The 12,591-nt window shown below is 46.3% G+C and overlaps 1 long non-coding RNA gene across 5 annotated transcripts in view; it reads left to right on the forward strand.

Annotated features, from left to right (window-relative positions):
- The window catches only part of LOC135299786 (uncharacterized), a 36,186-nt gene extending 26,385 nt beyond the window's left edge, over positions 1–9,801 (forward strand). The window contains exons 4-7 of one of the 5 annotated variants that reach the window (XR_010361680.1): positions 5,088–5,143; positions 7,252–8,000; positions 8,083–8,213; positions 8,379–9,801. This is a non-coding gene — a long non-coding RNA (uncharacterized LOC135299786). Of the gene's footprint in view, positions 1–5,087; positions 5,144–7,251; positions 8,214–8,378 lie in introns of all 5 variants that reach the window. The other 4 variants (XR_010361679.1, XR_010361682.1, XR_010361683.1 and 1 more) reach the window with 4 other exon arrangements.
- Positions 9,802–12,591: the final 2,790 nt, after the last annotated feature.

Genomic DNA, 12,591 nt, shown 5'->3' on the forward strand with positions numbered 1-12,591 from the left:
CCATGCATCACTGCTTAAACTTGAACCACTTCTTCCCTGCCATAGCAACAAGGCTGGCTGGTATCCTGACATGGTTCAGGGCTTTGTGGTGTCCTGATCAAGCTGTTCAGCCAAGTGTGAAGCACCTAAGTAATCACTAAGGTGACGCTGGAAACAGCTCGAGCTGACAGTGCAGAACATTCACTCAGAACAGAGAAAAAAATGAAGAACCCTTCTCTTTTTCTCTTTCATAGCTCATACAAAATTGCCCTGATATGGGCAGAGAGATGGAGAAGAGCATTCCCCCAATTTCTGCTTCTGTCTGTGAGTCTGGATCACCCTGGATCCCAGACTCACTGACAGACCACTAAGGCAGCATCCTGGTCCATGTCTCCTATTGGGAGACACAAAAGTAGGAAGGCTATGAAGACCTGAACTCTTTTTGTGATTTATAGGGGCCCAAATAGTTTCATATTAGGTGAAACATTGCTGTCAAGCCTAGAAGTAAATGAAAATTTTGATTTTTATAGTACTTTGACAAGAAAGAAAAAAGCAGCACAATTTTCTGTTTGGCACTCAGGAAGTAGACTAGGGCTGTAAGCAAGAAATAACTGATTCAGGGGTGGCATAAATGAGAGAGCTGAGAGTAATGGAATTAATATAAGGAAGAATAGACTGACATGGAAAAAGCATTTTCTAACAGCCAGGAGCAGCTCTCCAAGAAAGGGATGAGAGTCCCAGCATGGGAACTTGCAATTTCCAATAAAATCCCCCAGAAAACATCCCACTGAGGCTGGTCCCATCCTGCAAGCCCCCTCTGGTAGGAAGCATGAATCCTCAGCTCCTCTGCCACTGGCTTGCTCCAGTTTCTCCAATTTTCACACATTCTCCAGAGTTGTAAGACTGACTGAAAATGATGAGCAATTGCAAGATTAATTGCTTTAAAAGCAGAAAAGGAACAGAAAATGCCTGAAGGCACATAGACAGATAATATGCTGTATTCATAAAGGTTTTAATAATTTATTGCCAGCAGCTGTATAAAGTTATTCTGTCACCTTCCACCACTCCTCTTCAAGGATGACTCAAGGAACACCAATCAAAGGATGTCTTGCATCCTTCTAGGTGGAGTCATATTTTACTAATCACAGAAACTTGTTTCCTGGTAAGAAATTAGAAGTTCTGTTATTGAGTTCAAGACTTGTGAAAAATTCCAGATGAATATCCTGGAAATAAAAGACAGTGTTTGCCTTGGCACTGTCTTGGGAAAGAAAACCTGCTCGGGGGAAGGAGTTAAGCATGTCCTTAAAATTAGCTATGTATTTAAGGGATTCCCTGAAATAAAGCCCAAAATGCAGCATTTCAGGACTCTCCTTTGCTAGACAGCTGCACATCCTTTGTCTCTTAGGATACAATGTAAGATGTAACCAAAAGTATGTATTCTGTTACCATCTTCACAAGCTGTTAAGATAGGAGGGGCAGTGTTCTTTATCCTCTCCATGGCTCATCCCCTATAGCTCCCTCCTGGGGATATCTTCTGCTAATGGGACATCCAGGGCTCCCTGCATAACTCAAAATTACATCACCCCACTGTGAGATGCTCTGCCCAGGGAGAGGAACCAAGCATTCCTACCTGGATATCAGCTGAGGTCTGGAACACCATCAGCAGCACTACCCACTGGATTCCCAGAGCACAAGACTTCCATAACCACCACTGGACCTTCAGAGAAGGACCAGACCCTTCTACAGGATCACTACTTCAACAGAAACACATCCATCACTCCAGTGGGACTGCAGCTACCATTTAATGGGACTGCTACCAACACCCTGACCCACAGGATGTCAGGTCGTATTCTGCCTGCATTCATCCTAGAGAGTTCAGGTGGTTCAGCCTGGAGAAAAGAAAACTTTGGGGAGACCTTTGATAAGCCTCCAGTGCCTTAAGAGGCTCCAAGGGAGCTGGAGAAGGACTTTGGACAAAGGAGTTGATTGCCTTGCAGGACAAGCGGGAAGGGCTTCCCACTTCCAGAGGGCAGGGTTAGATAGGATATTGGGAAGGAATTCCTGGCTGTGAGGGTGGTGAGCCTCTGGCACAGGTTGCCAACAGAAGCTTTGGCTGCCCCATCCCTGGGAGTGTTCCAAGCCAGGTTGGATGGAGCTTGGAGAAACCTGGGATAGTAGAAGGTGTCTCTGCCCATGGCAGAAGGTGGAATTAGATAGTTTTTGAGGTCCCTTCCAGTCCAAACCATTCCAAGATTCCGTGATTCTCAGCACATCCTCCTGGCCCAGAAAGGCAAGCACCTGCCACTTAAGCCAGGCCATGAAATTGTTCCCTGTTCCACTGCATCACTTGTTTTCCATGGAAATAGCATGTTCATCACAAATGTTTTGCTGTTGCTACTCCTGGGCTCCACCAGAGGCTGTTCTCTGACCTCTACAAGCCTTTCCTTTCTCCTGTGGTAATTAATACCCTCATTCACACCCCTGTGTTCTTGGCAAGTTGGCAGGTGGCATAAAATATTGGCATTAAATATTTCATTACCAGCAAGTCCAAGATATTAACAGGGACAGCAAATAGTAAGTGTTCCCTTTGTGAAAGAAAATTAACTAGTTTGATACACTGCCCTGCTTGTTTCCACAAGAGAAGGCAAAATCATGGTGCCAGCTCTCATTCAAATGCCCATTAAAAGTACCACTTAAATCCTAAAGAAGGGTTTGCCTGAAGAGCTTGTGTATTATAGGAATTCCTGGGTAAATAAAGACAGGCTCCTGTGTCTGTACAACAACAAGGATTTCTAAGCAGCTAAAGTCTGCCTGGCTGGACCTACAGGGAAAACAAAATTCAGCATATTTCTAGAAAGAGAACAGAGAATTTCTAGGCTCTTCTCTTCCTCTTCATTTCACTGAGCCATGCTACTAGTGTATCTCACAGTCATTTAATTAGTTTGATTAACTAGTCTGATTCTGCAGCATCTCTGAAGCCTTTTCATTAAAATTGAGATTATTCCTCCTCAGTCTAAACCTCCCTCTTTTTGTCCAGATCTATAAATTTCCTTAATATTAACTGTGCTGGTATAGGAAGGATAAACAATTTTTCTTAGCTTATTTTCATGGTGGGGTTTTTTTGGTAATTTCCTGATATTCCTCTTTTGAAAACCTCTAATGCAGGTTGCAAGCTGAATGCCCATCCATCTGGGACATGAGGAGGATGCTACAGCATCTCAGGGCTACTGGACAAGACAGAAGCTCTTCTGGCCCAAGGAGGGGCAGGATGGAGAGGGGACAGGGAGACAGGATGAGGTCCCCATGGCCTCCTTGCTTCTCTGGCCCAAGCATGGCAGCAGGGATGCAGCCCCTGGATGTGGCCAAGGAGCCATGTGCAGCTGACAGTGTGTGGGGTGGCTTTCTCTCTGTTTATTGCCTTTTAAGAGATATAAGCATCTATATGTTATTGTACTCAACCCTCTCTTGCACAGGAGACAAACTAGCTGGTAGAGAACTGTAGGAGAAAAAGGAATTTCATTTTCATGGATTTGGGAAGGTAAAGTATTTTGTCGGATAAGACAAATGAGCTTGTTATTGCTTTTTGGTCCTTTTTTAATTAATAAGTATTAAAAGAGAAGACAAAACATGCAATTCCATGGTTCAGGTTCCATTTCAGCCGTTTTTTCTTACCTAGAAAGTGTCTGATGGACAGATGGGGATTGTTGTGGTTTTCACCCAAATATTGCACCCAGATCTCAACTTTTTGCTTCCTTGTTTATCTGATATTTCTTTCTTATCTGTTTGTTTCTCTGTTATCTGATATTTCTTTTGCATCTTACACAACCAAAACTTTCAGCACTCATTCTTTGCCACCTGTCACTCCTCAGATCATTCCTTTCCCAGTCTTCATTGATGTGAATATTGTTTGTGCTATCCAAGGGCTCTCTTCTACATTAAACCTAATCCAAGCAGCCATGTCCATGGCTGAAATCCTCCTGGTAGTGCTGATGAAGAGGCAAGAGGCTTAAAGATTCTCATGTCTTTTTGCTGTCCCTGCTGAATGCTGTGCCCATCAAAGTAACTGAATCTTAATTCACATTGGCTGTAACCAGCTCCACAGGCAAATTCTACAAGTAGATTTCAACCCAGCTTCTCTTTCTTGGGGGATCAAGAAGAAGAGGTTGGAAAAATGTTCACTTGCTGTCCTTCAGCTTTTTCCTTCCCTGCCCTCCTGTACTTCACACCCCCCAGGTTTGTGGATTCTTTGTGGCTCCCCACATTTTGGAAAGACCGTTTTCCTGGAGAGCAGGAGGCACAAAGCTGAAGCAGGAGTGTCGAAGGTGCCTGCTCACATCCACAGGTATTTGTCCCTGCAAGCGTGAACCACAATCCTTCACTATCTCTTTTATCCACTCTGCAGGAAACAGCCTTGAGTTGCTCCAGAAGTTGCAGGCTGGGTATTGGGGAAAATGTCTTCCTGGAAAGGCTGCCCACCCCTGGCACAGCTGCCTAGGGCAGTGGTGGAGTCCCCATCCCTGGAGAGATTTAAAAGCTGTGTGGGTGTGGCACTTGGAGATGTGGGTTAGTGGTGGCCTTGGCAATGCTGGGGTAGCAATTGGACTTGGTAATCTCAGAGGGCTTTTCCAACCTAAACAATTCTGTGATTCTCTCCAAAGTTCCTTTGATATCCATGTTTTCTTCTCCTACTGCTGCTTCCTCTTCCTCTTTTCCTCGTTAACAGCAACACAGAGGTGCCAACTGCCTTTCTCGTGACCTTCATTTATTTTATATTCACTTATCAAATGCTTCAGGAGGGAGGGAGGTAAAGGTGTTTTGTGGTTTATATCTTATTGATGGAATTCTCTCCAGTGCTTTTGATACACGGACTTGAGTCAATTGATTTCTGGCTGTGTTTCCCCCGCGAGCCTCCCTCCTGTCTTGCACTGAATTGGTTTTCATGTGCAGATTGCAATCATACTGATTCTGTGTGTGCACAAGCATCCACGAGATTAACTTGCAGAACTGCAATGCAGGTAGCATGGAGATTGTTCAAAAGAAAAAAAACCACCAAAAATACCAAAAAAACAAAAACCAGGGCTGTTGAATTGCTTTTGTTTTTTGCTCAGTCTTACAGGAAGAAAATACATGAGGACCACATCATGGCCAAGATCCTAAGAAGTAGGTGAGTGAAACAAAGAGGGGAGGAAATTTTTTGCCCCATGAACCAAGTCTGAGACACCACATTTTTTAAAGCTTGTACAGGTCCATTGCTTCAGCATTTTCTTAGGGAACATTGTGGGCTGCACTGCTTCTGCCTGAAGCAGAGGGCTCAGTTGAAACTTTCAGTTTAAAGCTGGGTTTAAAGTCAGAGAGGGCAAGATTAGATTGAATATTGAGAAGAGATTAGGGTGAGGGTCGTGAGACCTTGGCACAGGTTGCCCAGAGCAGCTGTAGCAGCCCTATCCCTGATCTCCAGATCCTATCCCCAGATCTCCACATTGTTTCTGAAAGCTGGAAATGAGAAGCCAGATGTTCCAGCCTATTATTGCCTTGATTAGATAAAATCAATCATAGAAGCACAGAATGTCTGAGCTGGAAGGAATTCATCGGGATCACTGAGTCCAACTCCTGGCTCTGCACGGGACACCCCAACAATCCCACCCCGTGCCTGAGCGCATTGCCCAAACACTCCTGGAGCTCTGGCAGCCCTGGGACCACAACCATTCCCTGGGGAGCCTGGGCACTGTCTGACCACCCTCTGGGAGAAGAGCCTTTCCTGATATCCACCTAAACCTGCCCTAACACAGCTCCAGCCATTCTCTCAGGTCCTGCCACTGGTCACGGAGCAATGAGATAAAATACCCTATTTCCGGCCTTAAATGACTGCATGTTGTTCCTCACCATGCTTCACTCAAACCCAGTACATAAATAATCTCTAATCACTAGTGCGTTACAGAGACAACCCATTTCATCATGAAACTATGCCACAATTCCAAAGTAGGTCCTTGTTCTAAGTCAGAGAAAACACTACAACTTCTGCTGGAGAGAAAAACTGAAAATCCTTCAAAACTTCTGGTCAATCAAAGTGTTCTGTTTCTATTTTGACTGTTTTCTTTTCCAGTACATAAAAGACTGAAATAAGAAGCCCTTCTAAAATGAAAAATGAAAAGGCCTCACTCTTAAAATGTTAAAATATTCTAGTTTGATACTTTTAGAATACTTGTGAGCCCTTTAGATTTTTTTTTCAAGCTGTGCTTTAATTAAATCTTCAGTCTCAGGGAAGTTCAACTCTTTGATCTGCCTCAGTAAATAGAATTATAGAATCACAGAATGATTTGTGTTGAAAGGGCCTTAAAAATCACCTAGTTCTGACCCCTGCCATGGGCAGGGACACCTTCCACTAGAACAGCTTGCTCCAAACAGCTTGCTGGTCTTGGACACTGCTAGGGATCCAAGTTCAGCCACAGCTGCTCTGGACAACCTGTGTCAGGGCCTCACCATCCTTACAGGGAAGAATTTCTTCCTAATATCAAATCTACACCTACTGTTGGTGTGAAGCCCTTTCCCCTTTTCCTGTCCCTCCACGTCCTTGTCCAAAGCCCCTGTCCAGCTCTCTTGAAGCACCTTTAGGCACTGGAAAGTGTTATAAAGTCATGAAATGGGGACTTCAGCTGCTCTTTGGTTTCATCCTTTCTTGGTGTAAGCCCATCCTGGAGGAGATGCACAGCCACCTCTGCATTAAATAATATTTCATTGTGAGTTGTTTCAGAGTTTCCAGTTTGCTCTTTTAGAGTGAAACACCTTCTCGGTGAGTTAAATGGCTCAGAGGCTCTGGGAACCAGTTTTTGGGCAGCAAGGGACTTAATCTCATGCTGGTAGATGCTGAAGGTCATTTTCTGATAATATTTTCACAGACTAAATGCAGCCATTAAAATAACCAAACTGCTGCTGTTATCTCTCACAAGAGACTCTCCCAGCAGTGAAAATAACTTATTCACTAGGAAAAACTCCTTGGAAGTGTCTAATTGGCCAGCTGAGGCTCTGCCTAATTGGAGTCTCTATTTGCCCTGACATCCGTGATACAGCAGGAGCAAAATGTTCTTCTGAGCCCTGACTCTCCAGGGCTACTCCAATGCCTTCATGGGCGGGCTCAGAGGGTTTGCACATTCCCATACAGTGCTGGCGGCAAGAAGCTGCTTTATTTCTTGACAGATTGGCCAGAAATAGAAATACTTTCCCTGTCTCAAGCTATTTCCAACCCTCATTCCCATCCCCAACACATCCTCACAGATGCAGCAGGATCGTCTACGAGCCAGGAAAGCCGACCGTTGGATAACTGCAGACAGCAGGATTCAGGCTGAAGTCTTGAAGGGGGAAAAATGAAATTGCAAAGGTTCTCCCAGCCCATTACCATGGGAGACAAGACACAAGGGACAAATCATGGATGGGCTGGAAATCAACAACAAGACCCTACAGACTGCAGGAAGTTCAAATCTCCCTTCAGAGGAGTTGAGCAATTGCAGAGTGCTCCATTTAGCTGGATACAAAACCAGCAGGAAGAACACAGATTGGAAGTTGGCTGCCACAGTGAAATTGCCTTATGTTGCACTTATCACACTGTTGACACTATATAACTGATAACATTTTATGATTTTTTATGAACAAGCCAGGAGGTGACCTCCAGCTGCAGACTCATGAAGCCGCAATAATCACCCAGACATCTGGATATTGATCTCTAGGAGAAAGCAGAATCTGTGGACCTGACCCAAAAAGAAGTAAAGGGACAGTTTATTTTTTGGGAGGCATGACTTCTTGGGGAGAAAAGTCAGGGAACTTTCATCATGATGGTCATGGAAAAATCAGTTGTGAGGAGGCATCTCAGAAGTGGGGCAGGGGAGGTGGTTGAAGACCTCTAATACATAAAGATCAAAGAAGGGAATTGAAGGTGATGTTGCTGCATTAGGACAAAGAAAACCCCATATGTAAGGAGTGAATACATGGAGACAATGCAATAAAGGCTGTGAAAATTCAGCTAAACGGTGAGTAAGGGCTAACGTAGAATCACAGAATGGTTTAGTTGAAAAGGACTTTAAAGACCATCTTCTTCCATCCCCCTGTCAGGTAGAGGGACACCTTCCACTATCCCAGGCTGATCCAAGCCCCATCCAGTGTGGTCTGGAACACTCCCAGGGATCCAGAGGCAGCCACAGCTTTTCTGGGCAACCTGTGCCGGGGCCTCACCAACCTCACAGGTAAGAATTTCTCCCTAACATTGCATCTCAAGCTACTGTTGTAAAGCCATTCCCCTTTGTCCTGTCAACTCCTTCCCTTGTCCAAAGTCCCTCTCCAGTTCTTGTGCAGCCCCTTTAGGCACTGACAGGTGTTTTAAGGTCTCCCCACAGCCTTTTCTTCTCCAGGTTGAACATCCCCAACTCTCTCAGCCTGTACAGGCACTGCAGCAGAAGACTGGGGTGCATCTTTCTGCTTCTTGTCTTGGAGGTCCCAGTGAAGAGCTCACCAGTACAGTCTGCTGGGACCAGTCCTCTCTCCCCCGGGCTTCAGCACCCTCCAGGAAGCCAAAGGTCAATGTGGCAGACCTCCACCAAAGAATGAGTTAGAGACTCAACCAAAACTGAAAGGTCTGAAGAAAAACTTATCCCATCAACTGAATATCCCAGACATTTACTTGAAAGTTCAGAGACTTCTCATTTGTTTTATATTTCCTGTCACTTCTATCAATGTGGCTGGAAGTCAAACTACATTGGGTAGTTTGTAGCCCTTGCTTTCCTCAAGAGCCATCTGATTGTCCTGAAGACACACCACATGATTTCCCAAGAGGGGGAAGAGGAGCCATGGGTTTAGCCCTGTACCTGCTGTGCATTCCTGCCCATCCAAATCCACTTTGTAACCAAATCTGCCTGGGATGATGACCAGGCTTGGCATCTCCTGGACCACAAGCCAGTGTCTCCACTAGGCAGACCTGTTTGTTTCCTGGGGTGTCTAGTTTGATTCATATTGACAGGGCAGGTACCCGCTCTGCACTCCCCATGGGTGTAGGGAAGCTGGGCTTCCAGACGATTATTTATAGGGCACAGCATTATTTATGTTCCCCTATTCTTGCTATCTTGCTGTCACACCCTGAACTGCATTTCAAAATCACACTTTAGTAGTAGATCTGTGATTTCATTTAATTTCATTAAATTAAATGAAACTTTCTGGAATGAAGTAAAATGAAAAGAAAAGAAATTCTATAGAATTAAATGAAATTAAATTTTAAAATTTAATGAAATGAAATTTAGTGAAATGAAATTCTGTGAAATTTTATGGAGTGAAATGAGATTCTAAAAATGAGATGAAATTAAATTAAATTTCATGGAATGAAATTAAATGAAACGAAATGCTGCAACTGGCAGATTTTTTATTTCTTTCAAAATATTTAGAACACTCAATAGCTGATTTGCTGATATTAACATCTGCAATGCTACTTCTCTGAAAAATTTAATTCATCTTATTCCACACAGAATTAGATGTCTCTGAAAATATTTATGACCTGATGAACTCTTTTCTTAACCACTACTCACTCTCAAGGATCATGATTCACAGCTTGCATTATGTTGGCAATTCCAGTGGACCTGCAGACTGCTTGTAGTTGTGCATTTGTGGTTGCAGAGAGTGTTTGGTAAGTCAAATCCTTGTAAATGTCTGTGGCATTTGCTCATATAACTAAATGCATTAATGGACATTACATTGGGAGATCAGCTGTGGTATTGCTAAAACAAAAAAATTAAGTATCAAACAACAAAAAAATTAAGTACCAAGTAAAGCTGTCCTTTCTCTTCTGTCTCTACTTTTTAGAGTTTTTAATAAGTATTCATATTTATTTCTGTAAACTCAAACTTACTCTAAAATACACGGGGAAAAAAAGAGCACATTGTCAAAGCACCTAAGCACTTATGAGAGACAAATCAGGGGCTTCTTTCAAAAGTTCTCCACGGAAAATGTTCATGGAATTGTTGGAAGCCTCAGAATTAATTAAACTTGTTCCCGTAAAGAATGGGTGCCTGCTGCCGCCGCCCTGCAGGAGCGGCTGCCCCGGCCAGCCTTTCCCGTGCGCAGCTCGGGCCTGTGGGTGTTTGCTACCGTGCGCAGAGAGAAAGTCTAGCACAAACGCCTGTCTGGAGGGGTGAGGTGAGCTGACAGGGGGGCTGCCTCGGGTGGGCAAAGGCAGCCTTTTGCTGCTCCTGGCCCGCTTTTCAGCCAAAAACGGAAAGGAGACACTGTGCAGTGCTTACAGAGCATGATCCCACTGTGATGAGGGGGAAAAAAAGGATCTTCTGTTATTCCTTGTGCAGACTTTTAATTCTGTTGTGTGGTTAACTGTCCAGTGTCTTTCTAACAAAACCTGTTAGAAATTTAGATTAAGGATGAGGAGTTGGGTCTGTTCATTACAAATTCTTGCAAAGCCTGAAAGACTGGGACGGTGACTGCTCTCAGAGAAGTTTATTTATTAACATTATGCCAGATTTACCTTAGCCCTGGGCAAGAAACCTGGGATCGTGTTGGATGTGAGACTGATCCAGGTCAGGTCAGTGTTTACCTGTAGGTGTGGGGTTTGCCCCCAGACGCTGAGTTTAAACAGAATCAGGGTAACAGATGCTGCATTTCATTTCATCACAAGAGTTTATATCCCTGCCCCTGCTGGGATGTGGCAGCACAGGGAGCAGAATTAAGCCTGCACCTCCCGTGGGCACTGCTGGCCTTTGTGTCTCTGTTGTACCATCAGGCCGTGGCAGTTTGCTGCTGTCACTGCCACTGCCACTTCACCTGGGGGCTGTGCCCTCCTGGCAGCCCTTGCCAGCCCCACACACGAGCTCCAGGGCTGCCTCTGTGCTGTGCTGGGAGCGTTTGCTGGGAATGTGCCTCATCCCTGGGAGCGTCCTTTTGTTCCCAGGCAGCTGGACAGAGCTTTTGGGCTTGTCAGCTTCAGACTTTGATTGCAGAAGTCACTGAAAGGGAGAATGATGCGGTTTGTCAGAGTGGGGCTGTCAGACCCCACCTGACAGTCTGTGCTGTCTGTTGGAGGTTGTTGTGTATTTGCAATGCAGGGAATTAATGCCCCCTTCCCAGTTCAGCCCAGAAGGTCCCAAGGGCTCTTGCAGGGAATATTTCTTGTTTACTTTCTTTCATTTGTGACAACATAATCTCCAAACTGCCATGAAAATTTCCTTTGTTTCTCCTGGAGAAAACCACACGGCAGAGGCAGTTTGCAAAGGAGCCCAGAATCGTGTTAGGAGAAGGGAGTGCTGTGAGTGCTGACAAGCTGCATCTGCCTGTGCTCTTATTCCAGGAAAAAATGCGCTATTGCCAAATCCTTTTCAGTTCTTTTACCTAGAAAAGCTCTTGCTGGCACAGAGGGTGCAGATGTTTATTCCTCGAGTGCTTGGACTGGACTGGGACCACTCCACAGCTGACGAATAATTTCATTTTGCCAGAAGAAGGCGGGAAAATCATAGACTTCCATGTAGGAATGGTTGGAGAGAATCTTGGCAGTCTTGCAGCTTGTAAATGATTTATTCTAATCTGGCATTTGCCCGGTGTGAGGGCCGAGTGACGCATGCGCGGGCGCTGGCAGGGACTCGCCGCCGCCTCCTGCTGGCGAGCAGCGGTACTGCAGCGGGGACAGCGCGCACGCGCGTTTTCCAGCGGAAGCCCTTTGCACGCGGGACTTAAGGGCGAAACGGAACGCCTCGTGGGCATGCGTGGTGCTGCGGGCAGGGAAGCGCGTGCGCAGTGGCGTGCTCGGCGCGGAGGCGCTGAGGGGCCGGGGCCGCCCGGCGGAGCCTTTCCCGGGGAGCAGAGCCCGCAGCCCGGCCCGGCGGAGCCTTTCCCGGGGAGCGGAGCCCGCAGCCCGGCCCGGCGGAGCCTTTCCCGGGGAGCGGAGCCCGCAGCCCGGCCCGGCGGAGCCTTTCCCGGGGAGCAGAGCCCGCAGCCCGGCCCGGCGGAGCCTTTCCCGGGGAGCGGAGCCCGCAGCCCGGCCCGGCAGGGTCTTTCCCGGGGAGCGGAGCCCGCATCCGCCCGCAGCCCGGCCCGGCGAGGGGAGCAGCACCCGAGCAGCGGCACAGTGCTGGGGCGCGGCTGGGCTGGAGGCAGAGCTTGCAGGCTTCTCACATTGAAATGAACGTGGAAAGCAGGGAGAAAGGTGGTACAAAAGCAGTGGGGGTACTCGGCCAGGTGAGACGTGACTCAGGGGAGGGAGTCCCTTTCCTGAGCTCCTGGAGTTCCACTTGCCTCTCTCAGGAGCAGTCGTAAGAAGTTTCCCGTTTGGAGCTAGGCTCCAAAGGGAAGGAGCCTGAAACTGCTACTTCTGATAAATCCCTATGTGCGGGAGGCCATATGAAGCTCACTGCTGTAAGCAGCCAGTAACTTTCACGGATATTTTAACTATTAAAGATGGTGACTTTTATTTCCTCTGGGCACAAATTACTTGGCTCTCCCGTGTAGAATCCACTGAGGCTGTGAATTGCAATCCAGAGCATCTTCAGGCTTCTGGTGCTTGGGGCTGTGGCGTTTATTGTGCAGAAAACATCCCAGGCTGTCTGCCCCGGGTCTGGATGTGCATTTCCATGGTTC

Source organism: Passer domesticus, chromosome 4, assembly GCF_036417665.1.
Source record: "Passer domesticus isolate bPasDom1 chromosome 4, bPasDom1.hap1, whole genome shotgun sequence".
Classification (NCBI taxonomy): Eukaryota; Metazoa; Chordata; class Aves; order Passeriformes; family Passeridae; genus Passer; species Passer domesticus.